This window comes from Hyla sarda, chromosome 5 (assembly GCF_029499605.1).
Source record: "Hyla sarda isolate aHylSar1 chromosome 5, aHylSar1.hap1, whole genome shotgun sequence".
Lineage (NCBI taxonomy): Eukaryota > Metazoa > Chordata > Amphibia > Anura > Hylidae > Hyla > Hyla sarda.
In genome coordinates this window covers 218,892,861-218,920,174 of record NC_079193.1, presented here as the reverse complement: position 1 = coordinate 218,920,174, position 27,314 = coordinate 218,892,861, and positions in this window count along the sequence as shown.

Genomic DNA, 27,314 nt, shown 5'->3' with positions numbered 1-27,314 from the left:
ATAAATGGCGAACGCCATACTGAATTCAGCTAGTGTAAGCTTGCGACTTAACCTTACATCTTTTGCTTTCAGAATAACCGACACCTCACCGCAAGCAATAGTCTTGTTCTCGGAAACATCATGAGATGCAATAAGCAAGGAAGCGAGATTAACATCCTTACCATCAAGAATGTCCTTCTTCAGATTAGTCGGGATAAAATGAGCTGGCGCGACATTTGGCACGAGCATATTAAGTCCAACCGGTAATACTGAAGCCTGCGGGGTAGCAGAAACCTGAGGGGGAAGGGAAGTGTGTGGAACGGCCGAAGTCGAACCCACCACTGGGGCCGGAGCGGGAGCCTCCGAACTCTTACACTCCAAGGTATCAACTCTAGAGCACAGCGAGTTAATTAACGTATGCAACTGCAAGATGGACGTATTGAGTGTCTGCATGGACACTTCTTCACTGCTAGGGCCTGCTTGATCACAGGGTCCCGAGTGCTCAGAGACCAATAAGCGATAAAGTTCCGCCTTGCGGGCAGTAGCCGGGAACGGGATGCCTTTGCGGACGAGTTCAGCCGTCAGTTTTCGGAATGGTCCAGTTACGAAGAGATGGGACGCTACCCAGATCCGATGTTCTAGCGCCATTGTCCAGAACAGAAGCTGCATCTTCAATGTCTGATGCGTGAGACATTTCTGAAAATTAGATATACAACAATCAAATCCTGACCCAAGGAACAAACCAAAAAACGAAATACACCTGTCAGAGCAAGACTAACCCGGAAACCAAAACCACTGCCACCACAGAATCAGACTAGAAAGTGAAGAGTACCGAGTGGTGACTAAACACATGCTAACAGCGTGACACGTAAAGTTACTCGTGACTAACGAACCCCTTGGCCCAAAGACGTGATGAGCAGGGGATAAAGAGTACACCCAAGGACGTGATGGGTAACGAACTAAGACATGAATACCTGGGCTTCCTGAAGCCTAAAACAGACCGCACCTTGACAACTGGGTTATGACGGTCAATCTCGACATGAACAGGCGCTGGAACATGTAGAAGCTGAAGCGAGGCGAGACCACCAGGATGAACACTGCGAGCCAAAGGAGAACCGTATGAAGAGAATGTTTACTATAACTAACCCAAAAATGGACTGCACATACCTGTACCGAGGGTGGTAAGCCAACACGAAGTTCACGACAGCAGACGTTTAAGCCACAAGAGCGTGCGTGGACAACTGCTGAATAAACACACAGGCATATAACTTAACAACACACAGGCTAAGGCAGATCCACACGAGGACCCAAAGATGAGTTGAGTCGGTGGAAAGGCTGGAACAACGTAGAAGCTGAAGCGAGGCGAGACCACCAGAATGAACACTGCGAGTCAAAGGAGAACCGTATGAAGAGAATGTTTACTATAACTAACCCAAAAAATGGACTGCACATACCTGTACCGAGGGTGATAAGCCAACACGAAGTTCACGACAGCAGACGTTTAAGCCACAAGAGCGTGCGTGGACAACTGCTGAATAAAACACACAGGCATATAACTTAACAACACACAGGCTAAGGCAGATCCACACGAGGACCCAAAGACGAGTTGAGTCGGTGGAAAGGACACGAACCGAGCCCCAAAGGGCGAGTTGGGGGAAGAAAAACAACTTGCATGAACATAAAACTTTAAATTAACACCTATATACATATATGCAAAATTCCAAATATACTCTTTTATCTCTTTTACCTAAAAGCGACCGGGCCGAGGACAGCGAAGTAGCGTAAAGATGAACTTCGAGCCTAGACAGCTACACAGCGTTACTGAGCTAGTAAGGCTATAGTCTAATGCAGGAGGTAGATATCTTGCGAATAAACTGAAAATAGGAAAACCAACGTAAATACACCGCTTGACCGAAAATGAGAAACGATTGTAAGGCACAATACTACGTAAGGGCGAGGAGAAAAACTAAAATGTAAAAACAAGAATAATGGCAAAGGTAAACCCACCACATAACTGAATAGGTACAGGTGTGGATCAACACCTACAAGGCGCTTAGTGAGGCTATGACGAAGAATTTAGCTAGTAACATGACAAAAACACTTAACCAGGTAAAAGAGTAACCATAGGAGCACAGGAACAATAAAACAGCAGCGCACATTGAAGACCATGCTACAAGCCAGGCAAACTAATTTAGGAACAACCGCCTTATTCACTACCACAACAAGTTAGAGTAAAACGGTACCAAACAACGAGCAAAGTAAATAACTACGACTAGCAATAAATACCATGAAGCAATAAATACCATGAAGACAGAGGCGAAACAGCGGAAGGCAAATTGACCATGTGAGAACAGAATTATAGTACCAGACAAATAGCGGAGCATATAGTGGCAGTGTATCAGCAGCGTATGCAGAAGGAATGTGAGTTTGATTGAATATATATATATATATATTTTTTTTTTTTATTTATTTATTTATTTATATATATATATATATATATATATATATATATTATATATATTTTTTTCTCAAAAACAACAACTAACGAACTAACAGACTCATGAGTTAAAACATGACTAATACGGACCAATGTATGCTGCCGAAGTGTAGATACGAGGAGCAACAGTATAAAATACATGGAATATGAAACAGATTAGGTATATGAGAAGCAACTGCGGAACAAACGCGTCAACCAGTGAAATACACAGCAGGGACATCTGTGACACATTAACGAAGCGTGACCAGTAGACAACGTGTACTGACACTAAGACTAACACCTGGAACTACAAGACTATAATACCTACAGTATGCAAACAAGCACCCAGCATGCAGAGCTGAGCCGCAGGAGGTGTGTAACGAACTGGCTGCCGGCTGAGACTGGTGACCGAATAAGAAGGCCGGCATGCGTAAGGCAGCGGAACGGGACGGGAGAATACCGCGGAGCTCCGAAGGACATATGCTCCGAAAAGTAATTCCCGCTGTCACCTCCCCCAGCCAGCACCAAACATCTGAAAAGAAACTCCCGACATGCACAGCCGGGCAGCCGGAAGCGCACAACGTTGCTTAGCAGCCCGCTACAGCTGCTGAACAACAACACCAACATGCGAAAGGCAGGGCACGGGGGACAACCGCAGGGCTCATACAAGACACGAGCCCCCAGACTCCTGCAGTCACTCCCCGGACCTGCTCCGCCGTCGCCCCCTACCTAGCGTCTGAACTAACCTGAAATGACGTGCACAGCAGAGCACAGGAACGAACATGAGGCTGGAGAGACTTCCCACGGCGTCTGACGTCACGGACTCCAAACAACGCGAGAGCCGCGGCGCACTGAACACAGGGAGCCGCGGCTTTTAAGCGCAAGTACCGCCCCTCCCACAAACACAGGTTAAGTGACTCAGTCAATTAACCTTCGCACTTATCACAGATCAGGGTGATGTCCATCATTAAGCTCTTGAATGGGCAATGTCATGTTAAAAAACTTTTAACATCTTGTAGAGACAAACTTAAGTCTATGAGATTGTCTTGGTCAGCTGCACTTTTCTCCCCACTCGTTCTAACAATTGGTCGGGGTCTGAACACCCAGATCCCAACCAATCAAAACTTGTCTCTAGGACATGTTAAGAAAACTGTTGAATGTGCCTGGTACAATTTAAATGCCGTTATCACAGCCTTTACGAGGTTTCTGACAGAAGTAGCATCTTTTACCTTGTGTAAGGCACCCCTGTAATGTGACTGCCAGTCCAATCCCTGCAGACACCTCCTTGTGCAGCCTGTGCATGTCCCACTGCGATCTGCTGACTCAGCAGACTCTACTAGCAGATCAATGATAAAATAAAGCTATGCTGTGTAATAGCCACTTGTAGCCTCCTATTGATCTAAATAGGAGGCTGCTGCTCAGTTCACATGTTGGAAGTTCTGTAGCAGAACTTTTGACACAGAATTTGATTCTGTTCATTTTTTCAGCCAAGTCCGCCCAGTGAAGACCATTAATTAACCCCTTAAGGACTCAGGGTTTTTCAGTTTTTGCACTTTTGTTTTTTCCTCCTTACCTTTTAAAAATCATAACCCTTTCAATTTTCCGCCTAAAAATCCATATTATGGCTTATTTTTTGTGTCACCAATTCTACTTTGCAGTGACATTAGTCATTTTATCCAAAAATTCACGGCGAAGCGGAAAAAAAATCATTGTGTGACAAAATTGAAGAAAAACCTCCATTTTGTAACTTTTGGGGGCTTCCGTTTCTACGCAGTGCATATTTCGGTAAAAATGTCACCTTATCATTATTTTTTAGGTTCATTCGGTTAAAATGATACCCTACTTATATAGGTTTCATTTTGTCCTACTTCTGGAAAAAATCATAACTACATGCAGGAAAATGTATACGTTTAAAAATGTAATCTTCTGACCGCTATAACTTTTTTATTTTTCCACATACAGGGCGGTATGAGGACTCATTTTTTGCGCCGTGATCCGAAGTTTTTATCGGTATGATTTTTGTTTTGATCAGACTTTTTGATCACTTTTTATTCATTTTTTAATGGTATAAAAAGTGACCAAAATACGCTTTTTTGGACTTTGGAATTTTTTTTACGTATACGCCATTGACCGTGTGGTTTAATTAATGATATATTTTTATAGTTCGGACATTTATGCACGTGGCAATACCACATATGTTTATTTTTTATTTACACTGTTTTATTTTTTTTATGGGAAAAGGGGGGGTGATTCAAACTTTTATTAGCGAAGGGGTTAAATTACCCTTATTAACACTTTTTTTTATTATTTTTTTGCAGTGTTATAGCTCCCATAGGGACCTATAACACATAACACTGCACACACTGATCTCTTACACAGATCACTGGCGTGTATTAACACGCCTGTGATCAGTGTTATCGGCGCTTGACTGCTCCTGCCTGGATCTCAGACACGGAGCAGTAATTCGTAGATCGGACACCGATGAGGCAGGTAAGGGCCCTCCAGGTGTCCGTTAAGCTGTTCGGGATGCCGCGATTTCACTGCGGCGGTCCCGAACAGCCCAACTGACTAGCCGGGATAGTTTCACTTTCACTTTAGAAGCGGCGGTCAGCTTTGACCACCGCTTCTAAAGGGTTAATACCGCACATTGCCACGATCGGCGATGTGTGGTATTAGCCGCAGGTCCCGGCCGTTGATGAGCGCCGGGACCGACGCGATGTGATGCGAGGTCGCAGCATGACCCCGCTTCATATCGCGGGAGCTGGCGCAGGACGTAAATATGCATCCTGCATCGTTAAGGGGTTAATGGGACTTTTTATTTCAGGGGTTAATTCTGGCAGGACATTCCTCAAAAAATTCGCAAATTAGTGAATTTCCTCAGTGTGAACTTACCCTAACTATAAACTTTTCTTAATACATTGCTAACTCCATGGCTCTAAGCCATACTTCATCATGGGATTGTAAGAAAGAGTTTAAGCAAGAGGAATCAAATGCATTATATCCCCCACTATGTGATGAATCACTGCTTTCTTGCAATGTCTCCCACAATTATAATAGTCATCTTATAGTACTGTATGCATCATTCAAAGATGAAATGATAGAGTCCCGTGAAATGTTTAAAAGCGGATGGTCAGAGGCAACTGCCAACATATTTCCAGTGCCAACCACAGTGATGCTTCATCACAAGTTTGTCTTCATTTAAGAATAAGACTTCAGCCAATAGATTTGTATGCTGGAGGCTTCTTTTAATTCTTAACAGCAATCAAAACAATTTGATATGACATCACTCAGCATTTTACTTAAAGGGGGGAATTCCATGAATCATAGAAAGCATTTATATTTTTCTCTGCTGACATTAGAAACAGTGTAGTACATTCTCCTTTTGCATTTCAATTAGAATTTAAAAGTGTTATTTACAGTATAATGACTGATTATATATATATATATATATATATATATATATATATATAAATAATAATTTTTGCATAAGTTCACAGTAAAAATGTTGCATTTATTTTCACAATCCAATGCATATCACATTGATTTTACTGTGACTTTATGCAAATCAAGGTACCAAAGTGTCACTATGAATACATCCCCCGACAGGATGCCCAAGTAGTGATTGCAACACCTGTATAACAATGTTTAATGTTGCTGTCCCCTCAAAATAACTCAACACACAGCCATTAATGTCAAATCCATACCAACAAAAGCTAGTACATCCCTAAGTGGAAATGTCCAAACTGGGCCCATTTTCCCTACCCAATGTCATGTGACTGGCTAGAACAAGCCACTCAGAACAAGCCTTGTCATGGTCGACCAAATAAGTTGCGTATCACATGCTCAGCATTATATGCAAAGGTTGTCTTTGGGAAATAGATGTCTAAGTGCTGCCAGCATTGCTGCAGAGGTTAAAAGGATGGCTTTTATCCATAAGGAACCATGTAAAAAAAAAAAAAAACTAAAGTAAACAAATAAAACTCAAACCATAGCTATAACAGATCCTTTAATGGTGTATTCACACATACAGTATTCTGCGCAGATTTGATGCACAGGATTTTGTGCTGCAGATTTCAAAGTGTTCAACTAAATGACTAAACACAGCTTCAAATCCTGCGCATCAAATCTGCACAGGATACTGTACATGTGAATTGACCCTAAAAACAGAAATCACAATGTTGGTGTGTATGAGGTCTCACAGATTACAAGTGGCCATGACAGCGAGATACTACAGTACCCTTCATAATTTTAATAAGGTTAAAATTGTTGAAATCATTCCATCATGCTCTGACAATGTGTCTAAAGGGCTTTAATAATATCAAAATCTATAGAAGATCTCCATCCTTTGTATCCAATAAGGGTATATTAAAAATGGAGTTTACGTTCAAACTTTCAAATTTCAAACTTTTTTGTTGCCCTTTTATATTTAGTGCTAAATCTAACTACCTTTAATCTAACTATATGTCAAATACTAACTGATATGTGTACCATTCCATTGGCACAGCAATGGATCTAAGCATTGTGCCATAGACATTTGCTTAGTATCTTTCTATAGCATTCATTAAAAATTGTTACCATCTTTCTCTCTGTATACAGTACGCTGTCCAGGTTTCTCTGCTCAAACTACTCGGAGATGGGAAAGGTTCATATTATTGGAATCCAACTAGAGAAAAACATGCTAGGGATGTTAGGGACCCGCTACTTACAGGTGGCCGTGATGTGGCTAGCGAGCTTGCACTTCATGATCATAAAGTACACTAACCACCTGTTAGTTTAATATATGTTGCTGAGAAGCATTAGATCTATTCTAATATTGTTTTCCTATAGGTTAGAGGTGACTTAACCCCTTAAGGACTCAGCATTTTTCCATTTTTGCATTTTCATTTTTTCCTCATCACCTTCTAAAAATCATAACGCTTTCAATTTTGCACATAAAATTCCATATTTTTTGCGCCACCAATTCTACTTTGCAGTGACATTAGTCATTTTACCAAAAATCCATGGCGGAACGGAAAAAAAAATTAATTGTGCGACAAAATTGAAGAAAAAATGTAATTTTGTAGTTTTGGGGGCTTCCGTTTCTACGTAGTGCATTTTTTGGTAAAAATGACACCTTATCTTTATTCTGTAGTTCCATACAATTAAAATGATACCCTATATATATAGGTTTCATTTTGTCGTACTTCTGAAAAAAATCATAACTACATTGTAGGAAAATGTATATGTTTAAAATTGTCATCTTCTGACCTCTATAATGTTTTTATTTTTCTGAATATGGGCCAGTATGGGGGGTCATTTTTTGCGCTTTGATAGCTTTTTATTCATTTTTTATGATATAAAAGGTGACCAAAAATACGCTATTTTGGACTTTGGAATTTTTTTGCGCATACGCCATTGACCGTGCGGTTTAATTAATGATATATTTTTATAGTTCAGACATTTAAACACGCGGCAATATGACATATGTTTATTTTTATTTACGCTGGTTTTTTTTATGGGAAAAGGGGGGTGATTCAAACTTTTATTAGGGAAGGGGTTAAATGACCTTTGTTAACTTTTTTTCACTTTTTTTTGCAGTGCTATAGCTCCCATAGGGATCTATAACACTGCACACACTGATCTTTTACCATGATCCCTGCAAAGCCATAGCTTTGCATGGATAAACGAGATAGGGGCTTCATTGCACAAGCCTGTGGCTCAGGCTTGGAGCAATCAAACGCTGATCGGACGCAACGGAGCAAGGTAAGGGGGTCTCCGCTCACGTCCTAGGTGATCAGAACATCGCAATTTTATCGCGATAGTCCCGATCAGCCCGACTGAGCTGCCGGGAAGCGTTTACTTTCATTTTCAGTGCGGCGATCAACTTTTATCACCGCATCTGAAGATTTAATAGCGCACGGCACAACAATCGGTGCCACGCGCTATTAGCCCAGGGTCCCGGCTATGAATAGTAGCCGGGACTGACCCGGTGTGATGCAGGGTCATGGCGTGACCCCGTTTTAAAGACCGGGTGCAGGGCGTACAGGTACGCCCTGCCTCCTTAAGAGGTTAAGTTATTTTTTCACACTAATCACAAAATAATTGTTTAGATTGCACACAACATACAGTATATTGTATGTTTCACCATGTATATGATGTCCTCACTAAAGGGGCACATGATAACTCTGACAGAAAATTCAATTATTCCTTCTGACAGTGACATGATGTAAACAGACAAATGTTGTGTACCTTTCTGGTAACCGCACACTCGTATTTAAACATTTTGGCTAAAATGAGGTTGGTTAAAATTAGACCATTATCTCTCATTAGAACTATCTTGAATTGGCATCAGAAATGAAAATAAACCTAATTATCCTATCTCTAGGGTGGAGGACTTGGAGCAGACAATAATGTCTGTCTGTGTGGATGCAGAAAAGGAATTCAGCAACAAAACCAAGCCCTTGTTTCTACACTTCTTAAGACAGAAGTAGTAGACGTGCACATTTTATTTCATATTGGCTTTTACAGTGGTTCTAACTGGCGATAAATGACAAGGTTCGAAAAATGACCAGTCTTTGTGGAAGCATTTTGGGAGCAAAAAGTGAATTTTAAAATTTTGGGAGCAAAAAGTGAATTTTAAAATGTTAAACATAGCGAATGCCATCTTTATTTCAGACAAGAACAGTCTATCATTGTTATGCTAAAACAGTCCTACAGACCTATGGCAACACCCATTAAGACTATTCACTGGACTTGCTGTCCTGGGTAAAGAGCTCATAATAACTGTTTCTGAATCCTCCATTCATGATAATCTGCAAATGAAACCTGATATGTTCCTCCTCTCATTTTAGCTCAATCTTAGGTTCCTGCCACTGATGCAGTCAGCCAGTATATTACGGACATCTGAATGTAGGTTTAGAAGAAACCTCAGGTCATTGCCAATAACACCAAAAGCAATGCTGACAGACCCCAGCAACTGGGTTTTAGAATTTTTAAAATTTGAGAATTCCATCCTATAATTCCATCCTATAACTTCACTTCAAATTTCACTGAGTTATTTTGGGTACTGAGTTATACAAAATAAATTATCTTTTGTCTTAAACTATCACCTTTACTCCAGATTCTAAACTCTTCCCATAGCTCCCTTTTGTTCTCTCTGGAGGTCAACAAGTTTTATTCCAAGATCTAGACATTTTCGCCCTCTGCTACTGAATGTTCATTAGATTTTGAGTTTTTTTTAATTCTGAATAGCGGAAAATTTTGTTAGGACCACCATTACTTGATGGATGGGAAAGAGTATGACCCATAAGAAAGATCTTAGATTCCTAAAAAGTGTTTTGTTCATCAACAGATTCCATTTCTAACTATCCTCTGAGGCTTTATGAGATCTCTTTAAAGAGGGATCCAAAGTGGTAGGGTAGGCAAACTGTTACTTCACCTGGTTCTGATAATTATCCTATTGCTATGTCTCTATGATGCATTTCCTGATAATCTTATCAAAGCTTGTTACTTAAATGCTCTCATTAAATGCCCGCAATCAAGGTTCTTAATTTCTGGTTCCCTGTATAAAGTAGAGGGTGGGCCATTTATATGGATACACCTTAATAAAATGGGAATGGTTGGTGATATTAACTTCCTGTTGGTGGCACATTAGTATATGTGAGGGGGGAAACTTTTCAAGATGGGTGGTGACCATGTTGGCCATTTTGAAGTTGGACATTTTGAATCCAACTTTAGTTTTTCAATAGGAAGAGGGTCATGTGACACATCAAACTTATTGGGAAATTCACAAGAAAAACAATTATGTGCTTGGTTTTAACGTAACATTATTCTTTCATGAGTTATTTACAAGTTTCTGACCACTTATAAAATGTATTCAATGTGCTGCCCATTGTGTTGGATTGTCAATGCAACCCTCTTCTCCCACTCTTCACACACTGATAGCAACACCGTAGGAGAAATGCTAGCACAGGCTTCAAGTATCTGTAGTTTCAGGTGCTGCACATCTCGTATCTTCACAGCATAGACAATTGCCTTCAGATGACCCCAAAGATAAAAGTCTAAGGGGGTCAGATCGGGAGACCTTGGGGGCCATTCAACTGGCCCACAACGACCAATCTACTTTCCAGGAAACTGTTCATCTAGGAATGCTTGGCCTGACACCCATAATGTGGTGGTGCACCATCTTGCTGGAAAAACTCAGGGAACGTGCCAGCTTCAGTGATTAAAGAGGGAAACACATCATCATGTAGCAATTTCGTATATCAAGTGGCCTTGAGGTTTACATTGAAGAATGGCCCCACCATCTTTGTACCCCATATACCACCATCAATACCATCAATTTTTGTGTTCCAACAGTCTTGGAGGGATTTATCCAATGTGAGTTAGTGTCAGACCAATAGCGGTGGTTTTGTTTGTTAACTTCACCATTCACATAAAAGTTTGCCTCATCACTGAACAAATCTTCTGCGTAAACTGAAGGTCCTGTTCCAATTTTTGTTTTGCTCATTCTGCAGCACCTGAAACTACGGATACTTGAAGCCTGTGCTAGCATTTCTCCTGTGGTGTTCCTATCAGTGTGTGAAGAGTGGGAGAAGAGAGTTGCATTGACAGTCCAACACAATGGGCAGCACATTGAACACATTTTATAAGTGGTCAGAAACTTGTAAATAACTCATGAAAGAATAAAGTTATGTTAAAACCAAGCACATCATTGTTTTTCTTGTGAAATTCCCAATATATTTGATGTGTCACATGACTCTCTTCCTATTGAAAAAACTAAAGTTGGATTCAAAATGGACGACTTCAAAATGGCCGCCATGGTCACCACCCATCTTGAAAAGTTTCCCCCTCACATATACTAATGTGCCACAAACAGGAAGTTAATATAGCCAACCATTCCCATTTTATTAAGGTGTATCCATATAAATGGCCCACCCTGTACATTTGGATCACTATTGATTGCTCATGATTTTGACCATGGTATTGTTCCTAACTATTATTCTGCTGTGCCCTCTGCTTTTAAATAAGGTTACTAGTTTAGATCTGTATTGTGTCTTGGAGAGGGAGGGGCAGGGTAGAAATCACCTAAAATAGACAAAGAATGGGTAACTGTGATGCTTGTGCCACTGGTCCTAGTAGTGTCTTAATAATAGATTTTCCTCCAGCAACAGTTGACTTTGGTTGTGCTGGCCAAAAAAGGTAAGTGGGAAGAATTTAAGCATCCAAAGCCCCACTGAGGGGCTAGGTGTCCAGTGTGAAATCTTTCCAAAAAGTGCCACCGTCTTGAGGGAAGACTTCCCACTGTTGTCTAAAAGAGCTACCTGACTCAAGTCTAAAAAACAAGTCTAGCTATCAGAAGAGCCACAAAAGTGTAAGGCTGGGTTCACATATATCAGTTGTCCGGCATAGTTTCCCTCTGGCGTGCACTGGAAGGAAACTTATGCTAGAACTGATACCATTCATTTGAATGGGTTAGTTCGCAATCCTTCAGCGTCCCAATTTTGACGCCGGATGGTTGGACACACCGGACAGCACTGGACAGGGGAACAGAGCTTTCTGTGTCTGGTGCCAGAAACAATGGACGCCGGATATCATACAACTGATGACAACTGATGCACATTGTCCTCAGCTACAGCATCAGTTGCATCGAGATTTGGGCTGAGTTCAACTATGCCGAATGCTGGACATATGTGAACCCAGCCTAACAACAGTTTCAGCCATCAGCTGGCAGGCAGTTGTGTCACCCACTATGGCACAGCTCTTGACCAACTGTTATACATAGTGGAGAAAGGGTGAAGTGCAAGGGACTAGACCTGTGGAAGGTGTAGTCCTTTATGGAAATGGTATGTTTTCTCCTTTAACCCATTGAAGACCCAGACAATTTTCCTTTTTATGTTTATATTTTTTCCTGCTCTTCTTTCAAAACTCTCTTTCATCTACAGAGCCATATGAGGGCTTGTTTTTTGTGGTACTAACTGTACTTTGCTGTACTTTGTAGTGACCATAAAATACCATAAAATGTAACTTTTTTTAAACTTTTCAGTCTGTTTTATTCCATTTTTTTCAAGCACAATTCTACCATTAGATGTTCTCTGTGTTGCCAGGTTAACCCTTCCTCCTAAATTTCAATTTATTTTCTTCCTTCACACCTTCCAGGAAAAAAAAAATACTGGGCATGCACCAATTCTTTTCAGTCAGAAATAACAGACATCACAAATTTAACATTGAAGTCTATGGTGGCAGAAGTAACCTGCCTCTTCGTTTTTACATCCGTTACAACCCTCTATTGCAACTAAACAACTAGGCAGAAAAAAAGCAGAGGTTTGGCCAGATGACGTGACAACTGTAAATAGTAAAAAAAAAAAAAAAACTGACACTAACAGATAAACATGGATGTATAAATGGATTTAAACTGATGTTAACAGTCAAAACAGATCAACAAATAATTTTGAATAACAGACCCTTGGCATCCATTTACCTGCATTTTTAGATTGTAAGACTATTTAATTATGTCATACAGTTATTTGATGTAGCTAAATGACATTTAAATCTCATATGTAAAAATATTTATCTGTACCATATCATGCCACCTACATAAATGTTGTACCACCAATGACTGTAAACAGGATGAAAAGGGAATTGTTAGGAATGACAACTTACCAATAAGGTATCTTTTGTAAGTATTGTAAAAATATTTCTTGTTTTCTAAATAAAGGCTGGTAAACCCTATTAAGGAAATTTCTGATTCTTATTTTGCAACATTTTAGTAATCTTTGTTATATCTACACAAGAAAAAAGATGAATTTCACTATGCCCTTTACTAAAATATTCATAATGTTGCACATAAACACTATAAATTCTTGATTATAGAGGATATTACATAATTACTTAGGCCTACTTCACACAGCTTTTTGGGCATATTTTTAGCTTATAAAAATAACAAGCTTTTTTTAAGTAGCAGTGTTTTTTTTCCTATAGAAAAGCCTATAGAGAAATAAGTGATACCTAGAGTATGCTGCTTTTTAAAGAGAATTCTAAAGACGCCAAAATGCAATGTATATATATATATATATATATATATATATATATATATATCTATATCTATATATATATATATATGAAACTATCACCCCAAGATATCTAATGTATTTATATTGTTTTGTCACAAATTGTACTGGCTTTAGCATGTTCTTGTTTTACTCACCCTTGACAGGAAATTGTGTAGTCCTTTCATTGACAGTGTGGTGTTGTCTCAGCAGCTCCTCCCTCTCAAGATGACACATCATTCTCTGTTGTCTTAAGTGGCTTGGCTGCATGTTATGTCTGAGTTAATGCGCCACCCATTTAGTGTTGCCTGTGCCTCTGGCTAGCCCTTACAGCAAATATATATACATATATTTAATTATAAGGACATTATAGCATGCTGTCTTGTCCTGAACATTGCGACAAACAGAGGAGCAGGCAGGGTATGAATACAGCAGCTGCTGCATTCTCAAAATTGTAGTACTGAGCAACTGTTCAATCAGAGGTACAGACCCGCAATTTTTTTTTTTGGTGGTTTCAGAGCTAAGGCAGACAGATGAGCAATGCTATTCTCTTTGCAGCATTTTATTTTCTGACACAGGATAGGACACCAGGAAAAACACCAAAAAACAGCCATTAAAAAAGCCATGGAAAACGGACAAATGCTTTGTGTGACACCAGCCTTAGGGTTTATTTCTACTTGTTTAGAAGGAAAAATAAAATAAAAGTCAAGCTTTTCATTATAATTCCACTCTCGCAATCCACTGACATTGGCTTCAAAAATGACATCAAAAACACAACATCAAAATGGCAGATGTGAAAGCTTCTTTAGACTATACATGATATGAAAGAGGAATCAGTGACATTGTGATATCTACTATTTTGCTCAGATTTAAAAAAAAATATTTTGGATATTTTGGATGCATTTGGTGATATTTATTGCATAAAACCTTTCTATCCCCAGCAAACTTACAGAGCATTTCTGATTTTAGTTTTAGCATTTATTTAATTTATGTATTCTGGGATTTTGAACATATTTCTTTTTTCCTATGAATTGCTAATATTTTGTTACCCCATGTCCACATAGAAAATCTAAGCTCCTGTGATGGACACTAATCTTCATGCAATGTTTGTCATAGTTTGTTGTCCCATTTGTTGAAATAGGACCCAGTGATCGACCTATGGACCATCCAAAAAATGTTGAATACATCCACATGCCAGATGAAAACTATGACAGATAGCCAGACATATGTGAACCATGTGTCATTTGGAAAAACTTTTGACTTGTTGTCTGGAGCTGTCTGACAGTTCAGGAGCTCCAGATTGCAGCAAGTCTCAGGGCTGAGACCCAAAGTGATATCAATTTTTGACATGAAAAACAAATACAGACAGCAGTCCTTCTAGTTAATGGGGACAAAGTATAATGAAAAGTAGAAGCAAAAGGGGGGGGGACTAAGTGAGAATCAATATATAAAAGTATACCTAATTTATTAGAAATAACCAGCCTTAGGGTGTATGGATGGTTAGGTGGCTTAGATTATTTTACTATTTTTATACTTTTATCATTTTTATTTTGCATTTTTGTGCATGTTAATCTGCTGGAAGGGCCCTGCAAAAGATGTCAGATGTAGATATATTTCAAATAAATTAGTTATTAGGTATTTGGGCAATAGGTCTCTGTTGAGCTCCCTAATCTCTGTTTTGTCAATTTTTGACATGTCTGGACAACGTATCAAAAGTTTTTCCAATGACAGTGATGCCCGAAAAAGAACATAAATTTTCATAATGGCACCCTCCAAATATGTATTAAAGGGAACTTGCCATGATTAAGATGCATTCCAATCTGTAGGCATCATGTCATAGAACAGGAGCAGCTGAGCAGAGTGATATCACATTTTGTGGGGAAAAGTTTTCAACCAATTTGTAATTTTTTCATATACATCTCTGCTTATTTTGAGCTGAGTAGTCAAGTGGGCGGAGGGGGGCTGTCACGCCCCCTCCCATAGACTTGCATTGAGGGGCGGGGTGTGACATCACATGGCGTGGAGTCGTGACGTCTCGATCTTCCGTCTTTGTAGTCAAGATGGACCTCCAGCGGTTCCGGAAGCCGCTACAGGTGGGTGCTGCATGGTAGATCCCGGGGGTCCCCAGCAGCGGGACCTCGGCAATCTGACATCTTATCCCCTATCCTTTGATTACGAGATAAGATGTCTAGGGGCAGAGTACCCCTTTAAATGACTTCTGGACATTACTACAGTGCGATAAATGGCATATATATACTAACGTCCACAATCCAACACCGAATGAAAGATTTGCTAACTTGATTTTGGTTTATTCATGAGATGCTGCCGCACTTTTCTTTCTATGCATTAGACTTCAAGGCAAGAGTCAGCATAAAATCTTTAGCTGGCGCTGTGCTGACTCAAGATCCAAAGGCTGTAAACATTACAATGTAAAAGGGAGAGCAAAACAAAATAATGAAAAAAACGTAACAAAATAATGCACTGCTGAGCAGAATAAATATTTGCTGCAATACAAAGAAGGAAGGGCTTTTAATTTTAAAACATTGACTGTAAAAGACCAAAGCTTTAAGTGTTAAATTCTCCATTTTACTATCTCTTGAACTGGCATCATTAAAAAGAAGTAAAAGTAGCATGGCAGTTTTGCTAGCCTGGGGTATAGTCACCACCGACACATCAATCAGATAAAGCATGTATATGTTGCCTGTGCTTTTTTTTTGCAAATGTTACACTCATGTTTAAATAACTCACAGGTCAGTTGTTTTCTATTTTCAGTGTGCAGCAAGGCAAGTGAAAGCTGCCTGTAAAACGAATGACTAATTTCCATTGCTTTCTGCCATTCACCCTGAAGGTGGTCACAATCTGGGCCTCCCACCGCACATGGAAAACAAATTGAGAATGGAAGAGCAAATGCATAATTCCTGCCTGTAAGGGAACAGTTTAGACTGTTGCAACAGCAGGTTTTTTTGCCGTGCTCATAATCTAGTGAACACGATGTTCAGCCTAGCACACCTTTTCATTAGGGAAAGTCAGGGAACAAGACCAGAAAAAAAAGGCCTTGGGTCAGGCAGCCACTGGAACTATCAGCAGCAAAGAAACCTTCTGGGACTTGGAGGAGGTGACAGCAGGTGAAAAAGCATTTAGCAAACCAGGTCAGGCTGCTGAGGCTTTCGTAGCAAGTTTGCCATTGCAACGGCTGCCTGGCAAGTTTTATCTACTGATCAACGCAACGTGCTAAAGGGCTGGTGGGACACCCCTTCAGTAGCTTCTAGTTGTATCTCACAACAGTATAACAGTAGGCAAAAGAGAAACATTAACAGGGTCGGTTCCTCGGTGTAGACACAGCAGTCGCTCTAGACCTTTTTTGCGCACTTCTTCAACCTCTGTCTTGCAGCCCTGGCTGCCTGCCTGCTCTAATTACCTCAATCCCCAGACACAATCCTTCCCAACCACTGTGTGTGAACAGAGGGCTGCAGCAAGATGACCAAAGTTCAAAGCAATTAAGAAGAGGGTTAGTTTAAATTAACAGCCACTATTACCAGCTGTCCGGTATGTTTTGTGTCCTAGATAATAGGCTTTGTAATTAAATGAACTGGCTAAAAGACTTTCGGTTCAGTTCACAGATTGAAAGTCGTATCATGAGACATACAAGAAGATTAAATGAGAATAATTCTTCAATACTAATGTATATTTAAAGCATACCTGTGTGACTCCCCCTCCCCCCGAAAAACTGTACCTCATTCTGATCATGTACATGTAATTTTTAAGTGTCTATGACTTATATTTCTCTCAGAATTAACTTTATTTGCTTGCTATCATTGCTCAGTGAGGTTTCTGTCCATGCAGGTGTATGGGGCATGTCACTCTCTTCTCCTCACTGTTGACTCCTCCCCCTCCCTATCTCTGCTCTGACTCACAGAGGGCCCTGGACCTGCCTGCAGCACTGTCAATCACTCATGGTGTCCATGACATGTCGATGACCACTGGACACTGCAGGATTGGTATGTGTCTCAGGAGGCAGGGGGGCCCCTAGTGGCCACTTTTTTGACTGGCTTTTTCAGCATGAAATACTGACAATTTTCTAATTAAAACAATTGCTAAACATATTGTTTTTGCTTGCTTTATGACATATCAAAAGTTATTGTATCTGACAGTGCCCATTTAAAAAAAAAAAATAGTAGGGAAAATACAGATGGAGGCACCAATTAAAAATAGCCCAAATACAAAAAAAATCACTAACAAGATAGTCCTTCAAAAGCTAGAGTTACATATATCCGTTGTCCGGCGAAACTGGGTGAAAATTGCCACAACTGAAGTGCATCAATCGGCATCAGTTGTGCATCATCCAGCGTCCACTGTTTGTGATCACCGGAGGGGGGAAAGCAGCAAGATGCGTTCCTCTGTCTGTGCTGGTCTGGTGAGTCCAATCATCCGGCATCTAAACTGAGGCGCCGGATGATTGTGAACTGTCCCATTCAAATGAATGGGATCAGTTCTGGCTTCATGTTCCCTCTGATGCATTTTCTGCAGCGCTGGAGGGGAAAAAAAAAAAAAAAACACTGAAGACGGATATATGTAAAGGAGGCCAAAACCATATTCCTAATTTCTGTGTTCAATGCAGCGGTGGTGCTCAGAAAAAAAAGACAAAAATAGTATAATAAATGAGAAGAATCCTGCACTCACGGCATGTGTGCAATTCAGTGTAAGAAGACCATCATGGAGATCCGGGAGTTGCACGGGGGGCTCAGAGCCCCCTGTGCCACTCCTGGATCTCCATGATGGTCTTCTTACACTGAATTGCAGACACGTCGTGAGTGCAGGATTCTTCTCATTTATTATGCTAATGTGTATTTAGTGTTCTAAGTGTATCAATAAATATTTTACTGTAAGGCTGTGTGGATACTTATTTTGCAGTGTTTTCAAACTGTATTAAAGTTAGTTTTTCAATCCTCAATTTATAGGTTTGTGATCAAAAAATCATGGAGAATCCTGCAAATAAACGGATCATGATGGAACTGGCGAAGAATACTGTTGACTTATTTTGGTATCAGTTTAATTAATTAATTCATATTTTTTTTTTTAGAAAGATTCCGGATTGTGTACCTTACTTTAAAGGGCCATTTACACAGGATTATCCTCCGTATGAATGTCTGTCGGAACGTGTATTGCCAAGATTGCATCTTTTATGTAAACACATGATGCACTGCTGACAATAATGGCAATGAATGGGTGTATATGTGGGAGCGGGATGAGAAAGGTTTGAGCAGTTAGTATGGATATTTGGCAGGCAGGTTGTCAGGTTCGTGATGCCAGAAGTAGGGTAGCAGTTTGTGTAGGTAAAATGATGGGGGTTACAGTGTCCAGTAACTGTAGTGTGATACCCCATTGTTACTTACAGTTCCACTTACCATTACTTCAAATAAAGCAGCTATACATATGAAAGCCTGGAAAAAAAAAAACTTTAAAAGCCAGGATGTATGGATAAGGCATATAGCATAGGTTTCAGAGAAATCAGCAGGATCTACACAGCGCTGACAACACCAGAGCATCCAGCAGGAACAGGTAAAAACCATATTTGTTGACCAAGATGCAACGCGTTTCGCTGCAGATGCGCAGCTTCTTCAGGCACTTGATGCCTAAAGAAGCTGCATATGCGCAGCGAAACGCATTGCATCTTGGTCAGTAAATTTGGTTTTACCTGTTCCTGCTGTGTGCTCTGGTCCTGTCAGCTCCACGTGGATCCCACTGATTTCTCTGAAGCCTACGCTATATGCCTTGTCTTTTGGAAGAAGGAGGGCTGCAGATGGACCTTGTGATTTTATATGCTTATCATTGTTGTGTATGACGGTACACAACCCCCCCAGGGTAAGCGGCCTTGAGCCATTACAACGGCTTTGATGTACAGACAACAACTTGAACTTTAATTAAATTGCAGGTCCAGTAATACAGCAGACAGCAAAGATGTTACAGACTGAAGATATGATACTTGATTGACATTTTTAGCTGGTTGGATGTTATCGTCACATTCTTTGTACAATTGGCGAATACATACTTTGGAATTATGTGACTTGTAGTCCTGAATAGATTTGACTTCATACTGATTGAAGTCAGACTTGACTAGTGACTGACTAAACCAATGACGGACTTGACTTTAGACAGATTAACAAGTGACTTGAAACTGGCTTCCTGCACTGTCGACATTGACTCTCTAACATGTGTTTTAGGTCCATGGGGACTGGGGTGGAGGCAAAACTGCCTTTTGCCTTAATTGACTGAAGGGTGACATGTGAAATTGCGGAATTGTGCATCAGACATTCACGCTGCGAACATTGCCATTTGTGTGAATGGGTCTTCCGTGGACCAGTTCACACTGCAATATTTCAGCGGCGGAGAATTCCGCCACTGAAAATGATTCGAGCAAAAAATTAACATGTTGATTATTTGCGCGGATTTTGACGAGCACTGCATTGCTGTCAATGGTGAAAGTGCAGGGCTGCGCGGTCCTATTATGGAAGGATTTTGGTGGAGGCCGCCATATGTAATCTCCGCTGGCAAAGTTATGTGAGCAGAGATTCCGAGCGAAATATTCAATGTGATCGTACCCTTACATAGATGGACTGTGGGTGCAGACATTTAATACCTTATATTTAATTTAAGGACAGTGCATGCAACAAACAAATGAGGACAAAATACAATACATTTTCATAACAAGACATACACCTGAGTTTGAGCTGAGTACATTTGAGGCACCAGTCACCTGAACAGTGTTTCATGGTTGCACAAGGTGACCCCACTCTAGAACACCACACATAAAAGATCAAACATTATAATTGATCAAAAATTATAACCTTTTTACAGCTTTTTGTCCCATGTAAGGCTTTGTTTACACATTGCATTTTTTTAGAGGGAGTATCATGAATGTTTCAGCCATTTCTCAAAATCACAGATAGTTAAACAGATTTGTAAATTACTTCTATTTAAAAATATTAATCCTTCCTGTACTTATCAGCTGTTGTATGCTCCACAGGAAGTTCCTTTCTTTTTGAATTTCCTTTCTGTCTGACCACGGTGCTCTCTGCTGACACCTCTGTCTATTTTGGAAACTGTCCGGAGCAGGATATGTTTGCTATGGGGATTTGCACCACGTCACTGATGCCTGCTGGGGCCGACACTTCCGCCCGTAGTTCACCTATACAGGGTGCCTCCAGCTGTTTCCCCACTGCAACTCCCAGCTTGCCCTGACATCTATTGGCTGTCAGGGCATGCTGGGAGTTGTAGTGGGGAAACAACTGGAGACACCCTGTATAGGTGAACACCGGATCTGTGATGGCCGCACATACCGCTCCCCGCCGCGCAGCCCGCAACCCACCCCACTCAACCCACTCCCCGGCAGAAGAACAGTCACAGCAGCCCACAACCCCCCCCCCGGGCAAAAGAACAGTGACAGCAGCCCGCAGCCCACTCCCCACCCCCATTAGTTCACCTATTCAGTGTCCCTCCAGCTGTTTCCCCACTACAACTCCCAGCTTGCCCTGACATCTATTGGCTGTCAGGACATGCTGGGAGTTGTAGTGGGGAAACTGGAGGCATACTGTATAGGTGAACACTCAATCCCCCCCCCCCCCAATAATACTTTACCTTGTCCCCGGGAGCCTGCGCGCATCCACTTCCTGTAAAGCGCTCGCTCCCGCCTGTTTGATTGACAGGCGGGAGCGAGCACCGCAGTGACTGAATTTTGACTAGTTGCCAGTCTTCAATGAGTCGAAATTCTGTAGTGACGTCACTGCAGAATGCATTCGGCCACTAGGAGGGCGACCCCTAGTGGCCGAATTTAAAAGTGATTTTAAACTGGTTTAAAATCACTTTTTTAAATTAAAGTATGTTAGAGATATGTTGTAGTACTTAAGTACTACAACATATCAATTTTTTTATTTCATGACAGTGCCCATTTAATGCTGTGCCCACCACTTTTTTTTTTAAGTTGGTGAGGTTGTGCAAAATAGGGGCAGTGCTCAGAGGGAAGGGCCATAATAATTACAATTTATGCCAGTAACTGGCATAAATGAAAGTGAAAATGTATGCAGTCTTGGAGCTTGGAGCTAGGTTGCTGCATGGGCAGTCACAGAAGTGCCAAAGGCCAGCACCTCTTACTAAATCCAATGCTCTTGACAGGGGCTGGAATTTACATAAGAAGACGGGAGTTTAAAATGCAAGTCTTAGTAAAACCATCTCAAAAACACATACTAATAGTATAAGCACAAAAAATAAATAAATAAGATATAATAAGATATATAATATATTACATATATTATATTTAAAACAACAGGGCTCAAATTTAAGGGAGTTTAAAGTACTCTCGGTCAGGTTAATGCCATTTTTGACAAAATAATTTGTAATAAATCACCATACACTGCTGTAGTCTGGGTCAATGACAAAAGAAATTACTGTAGCAATATACAAAGTGACATTTTTCACTAGTCAACTAGACTTTATTGAAATGAATAGTCCCTGCTCTGTCACTAGAACTAAACTTTTCAACAGTTAAGCTAAAATGCAGCACTATGATATGGTTTTCCTGACAGCTCCATGAAAATCTTCAAAATGGCAAAAGCTAGTACAAAACGTGAGGGTGGGTTCATGCATGTCACAATTAATAGCATGTTATCAGTCAACAGCTTCCTAAATTCAAGATGCACCCATTTTCCCTTAGTGAAATTTTGAAAAAAAAAAAAAAAGTTGTAAAAAATAAAAATAAACATTAATCAGTTAAATTCCTGCTGATCCAATGCTTACACTTTGATGGTCCCAGCACTCTGTTTTCTTGTTAGGCTGGGTCCTGATATGTCAGGCGTCCGGCATAGTTTCCCTCCGGCGTGCACCGGAGGGAAACTGATGCTAGAACTGATCCCATTCATTTGAATGGGACAGTTCACAATCATCCAGCGTCTCAATTTTGACACCAGATGGTTTGTAGACTCCGGATGGCACCGGACAGGGGAACGCAGTGTTCCCCTGTCTGGCGTCCAGAAACAATGGATGCCGGATGCCATACAAGTGATGACAATTGATGAAACTTGTCATCAGTTATGGCATCAGTGGCATTGAGATCAGTGGCATTGAACCCAGCCTTACTGTTGTAACGAATCACTGGAATCAGCAGTCATGCTACTGTGTATGGCAAGTGACCACTGAGGTCAGTGATTGGCTTCAGTGGTCACATATTATCAGTGGCAGTCATGCACCAGGACAGTGGAGGAATATACTTAGAATGAGTACGGAATTGAAGAGCTTAGTGTTGTTATTATTGTTTTTTTTTTACATTTGTACACACACACACATACACACATATATATATATATATATATATATATATATATATATTTTACTGTAAAAACATAAAACCTGTGCTGAATGTCATGTTGAAAAAACCTTTAAATATGACTGCAGTGTGCTGATTGAACGAATACTAAAAGGAGCACATTGATATACCAAATCTGGAATGTGCAAATTACACAAAGTTACTCTTTGCTAGCCAGAAGCAAATTCCTAATACTTAATTATAGTTTACTTATTAATATTATTTCCCTGTTTGATTGAGATCGCTGATTCATTTTGTAATATGTAAATTAAAATGAATTGCGGTGGCAAAAACTAGTACGATTTGATACCCACAGGTAAAAGGCAACCATGCCAGTGTCTAATTATGTTCTGCTTGCAGGATTGATCACGCTTCTGAAGTGATAACCCTCATCGCAGCGCCACACCTGTGAGCCAAAACTGACAATTAACGCCTTCCGCTTCAACGACTTTCAACACAGTATAGTTCAATGACGGTTTCACGACACTCACTTGCAACACCTATAGGTAGAACCACCAAAATTACAAAGCTCAAAAATGTGGCACACGTTATCAAATTTTTATACCAACTGGAAAAAAAAAAGTTACTGTTGATAATGAAAAAAAAATAGAAATAATGTAATTAATAATCTAAATAATAAATTTAAAAAAGCATGTAATATAATTCAATGCAAAATTAAAAAATAACACACACACATACATATATATATATATATATATATATATATATATATATATATTTATATACGCATTTATTTTATTTTTTTGAAAATTATACCATATTATATTTAATATAAAGTATCAATCTATCTCCTGAGGAGCTTTTGGCAGAATACGAGACATTTATTTTGCATTTAATCTAAGGAAAGAATGAATCAAAGGCTAAAAAACTACTTAAAATTTTCTTAGTAGATTTGTTTCATTAGGTTTGGAAAGCATAGAGCAAATGCAATATCAGTTCCACATTCCATGCTTTGTGAGAAATGTGCTTCTATGTGTCAGACACAAGGGGGGGGGAGGTGGTAGATAATTTAGATTAAAGGGCAGTGGTTTTAGAAGGTAGAAAATGTAAATAAAAGACTCTTAAGTGTACTTTACAATTAAATATGTTTGTAGTCCAAGGAACGTCTGTAGTGTAAGGGATATGGAGACGATGATATTGGTGATCTAATTAAGTGTACCTATTATGGTAAATATAATTATTTGTGTTTATTTTACTTTTCTAAATAGTAAGATTCATTTATGTTCGCTGAAATGGCGTTTTTTACATAAACAATAATACTGTAAATATTGTTCTGATCTCTTTTTCTGTCAGGTTAACAATAAATGTATTCTATCTATCTATCTATCTATCTATCTATCTATCTGCTTTCAATACATCCTATATCTATCTAGAGTATCTCCAATAAAATTCTAACTGCATAAAAAAAGTGTTCTTTTGCAAGTAAAAATGTTTAAGTGTGGGAAATTGAGTTTAAAATTTTCATTCACACGCAGCTCTAGTGAGCTATTTTTTTTCTTACCAACAAAAAAACAAACAAAAAGAAAACAACAAAAAAAGACAAAAAATAAGTTTACATTGCGATTTTTTTTGGTATCAACGTCTTTAGCATTTTTTTCTGCTATTTTTACACTGTCAATAGTGATCAACAAAAGGATAGTGACCTAGGAATTGCCCCTCAGCAAAGTCTATACCCTTTTGCAGGAGTTTAGGGTAATCAGGGGCTTTTTAAACTCAGCTCCTTGATTTGTTTTCACACTACACCACAGCAGCACAGAGGAAGCACAGCAAGAACAGAAAAGCCTTTTTCAATTGTTGAAATGAAATCCAACAATAGTGAATTTTTTCCACTCCACCCAACTATTTTTTTTTAAAGTTTCTTAATACATAACATGCACATTAAAAGGTGACAATAAAAATGAAACTAGTACTCTCCTTATATGTAAAATACAAGTATAAGACTGAAACTGTAACTTAGTCTGTGGTCAAAAGGAAACTTACTGAGCTGTTGGAATTGAATATAATTGAAAGAAAACATGGATCCAACATGAGAGTTATTACATAACGATGGAAAGGATTATAAAACTCAAACATAAAAATCCAACAAAGAGGGTAGCAAAAGATTTTTCGTCACCCCCGGTCAGCTGTCAGCAAATTAGAAAGGTTATAAAAAGAAAACATACAGGTAGACCAAGGAAGATGTTAAATTGACAGCGTAGAAAAAAACAAAGCAAACCTTGAAAATAGAAAAATGTACCCAAAAATTATTGAAAAACTATTGGGGAGACACTTGAAGTCATTTTTTGACAGAACTGCAAAGATTGGCTGCTTGAAAAACGATTTACTTATAAAAAGCCAAATGAAAACCAGCACTGACACCTAAACCGAAGAAAGCAGGGTTAAATGGGCACTGTCAGAACCAAGAACTTGTTATATGTTGCACATATTGGCAAAACGTTGACCTTTCTAATATACTTCAAGAAAAATATAAATATAACATTATTAATAATAATATAATAATTATGAATAATAATAAATAAATGAATAAGTTAAGTACATTTTTTAAAGAAAAGTATTTCAACTCAATGACATAAAATGAAACTTTATGGTGGAGAATAAAACTTCATCCTGCAAACCTGTTCTGCTAACTGGTCTTTAAGAAAGTTGAAACTAGAATTTAAGTCATCAATGCCAAAGAATGCAGACTTACTATAAAAAGAAGCTCCTAGTACTTGCAGATATTAAAGATGCATAGTTTAGTTTACATATCTGATATACCGATGTAGGATGCATTTCGGTGGAATAGATGGCTAAGGAATACTAATTATTAAATTTTTTTTTCATGATTCCACATTTGCCCATGACTAAGCTCCTGTAGTAAGCAAGATGTGTCAGTCTATTGCCGTACTGGATGTTATTTATGAACCTATTTTTACTTCAAGAAACAACATTTGCCATTTATAAAGAATCCTTGCACTGGACCTTCTCCTTATGAGTACACATTTGTTTTTTATTAATTGTTCTCTCCATGATCTGGAAGAACATACAGCAGTATTTTAAGAACCTGTCAGCCAGTAATCTACTGGGAAAAAAATTATAGAGCAGCAGGGGAGGATGTATGATGTTGCGTGATACTACTCAGTATATCTAATAATTTATTCATTTACCCCTTAAAGGGGAACTCCGCCCCTAGCATCTTATCCCCTATCCAAAGGATAGAAAGTTCCCTGCTGGACCCGGCGTTTGTTTAGAGTATCAGGTGCAGTGCCAGAGGCTTGTGACGTCATGGCCTCACCCCGCTCGTGATTTCACGGACACGTCCCCTCAATGCAAGGGGGCGTGACAGCCATCATGCACCCTCCCATAGACTTGCATTGAGGGGGCATGGCCGTGACGTGACAAGCCTCTGCCCCGCATCGCCAGTCATTCGGCATGGAGCGAAGGTGTCTAGGGGTGGAGGACATGACCCATTTTGGCCTTGAGGACACAGCTTATTTTCATTTTTGCGTTTTTTCCCCCTCCTTGCCTTATATTAGGGCTTATTTTTTTACGTGACCAATTGTACTTGTAATGATAGTTTTTTTATGGTGCACAGTAGAAAAGAACAATGCAATTTTGCTAATTTTGGAGGGGGGGGGGGTCACTTTTTATTGCATCTTTTTGCGATGTGGTATGACCAAAAATGTTGGACTTTGGTATTTTTTGTGTTTACGCCATTCAAGGTACGGGATTATTAACATCTTATTTTAATAGTTCAGACTGCACCAAATATGTTTGCTTATTTTATTGTTTTGGGTTTTATTTGTAAAATCAGAAAAAAGAGTAATTTTTTTTGAGGGGGAGGGGCTTATTTAAACCTATTTACTTTTTGTTACTTTCATTTTTTTTTTTTGTCCCATAGGGATCTATTATTAGCAACCTTTTAATTGCTAATACTGATCAGTTCTATGCATAGACATATCATTACTCAGGGCTATCTGCACTCTACTTCTCTGGTCTACCAGAAAGCAGACCAGAGGAGAAGTTAAAGGAAATCTGTAGTGCTCCGAAGGATAGGGGATAAGTTTTGGATCGTGGGGGGTCCGAGCACTGGGGGCCCCTGCGATCTTCTGTATGGGGCCGCAGCAATCTACAGGAAAGGGGGCGTTCCGTCCCCGCATCACGCGGCAGCCGGCACGCCCCTCCATGAATCCCATAGAGATACATGGAGGGGCGTTCCGGCTGCCGCGTCATGGTATGCAGAGCTCTGGCGGCCATCTTTACCCATCAGACCCCCGAAATCGTGCTGCGGTTGTTCCGATGAGTACTCCGAGCCCCACAATAGCCATCTGGTTCCGATCGCCATGTTGCTAGACCAGAGTATGTACATAGTGTGCGGTCCTAGTCAGGTTTCTCAGCTCATGAATGTGTATTTATATATAAGGCTTGGTTCAGACTACGGAATCTCCGGGCAGAAAATTTCCGCCCGGAGATTCCG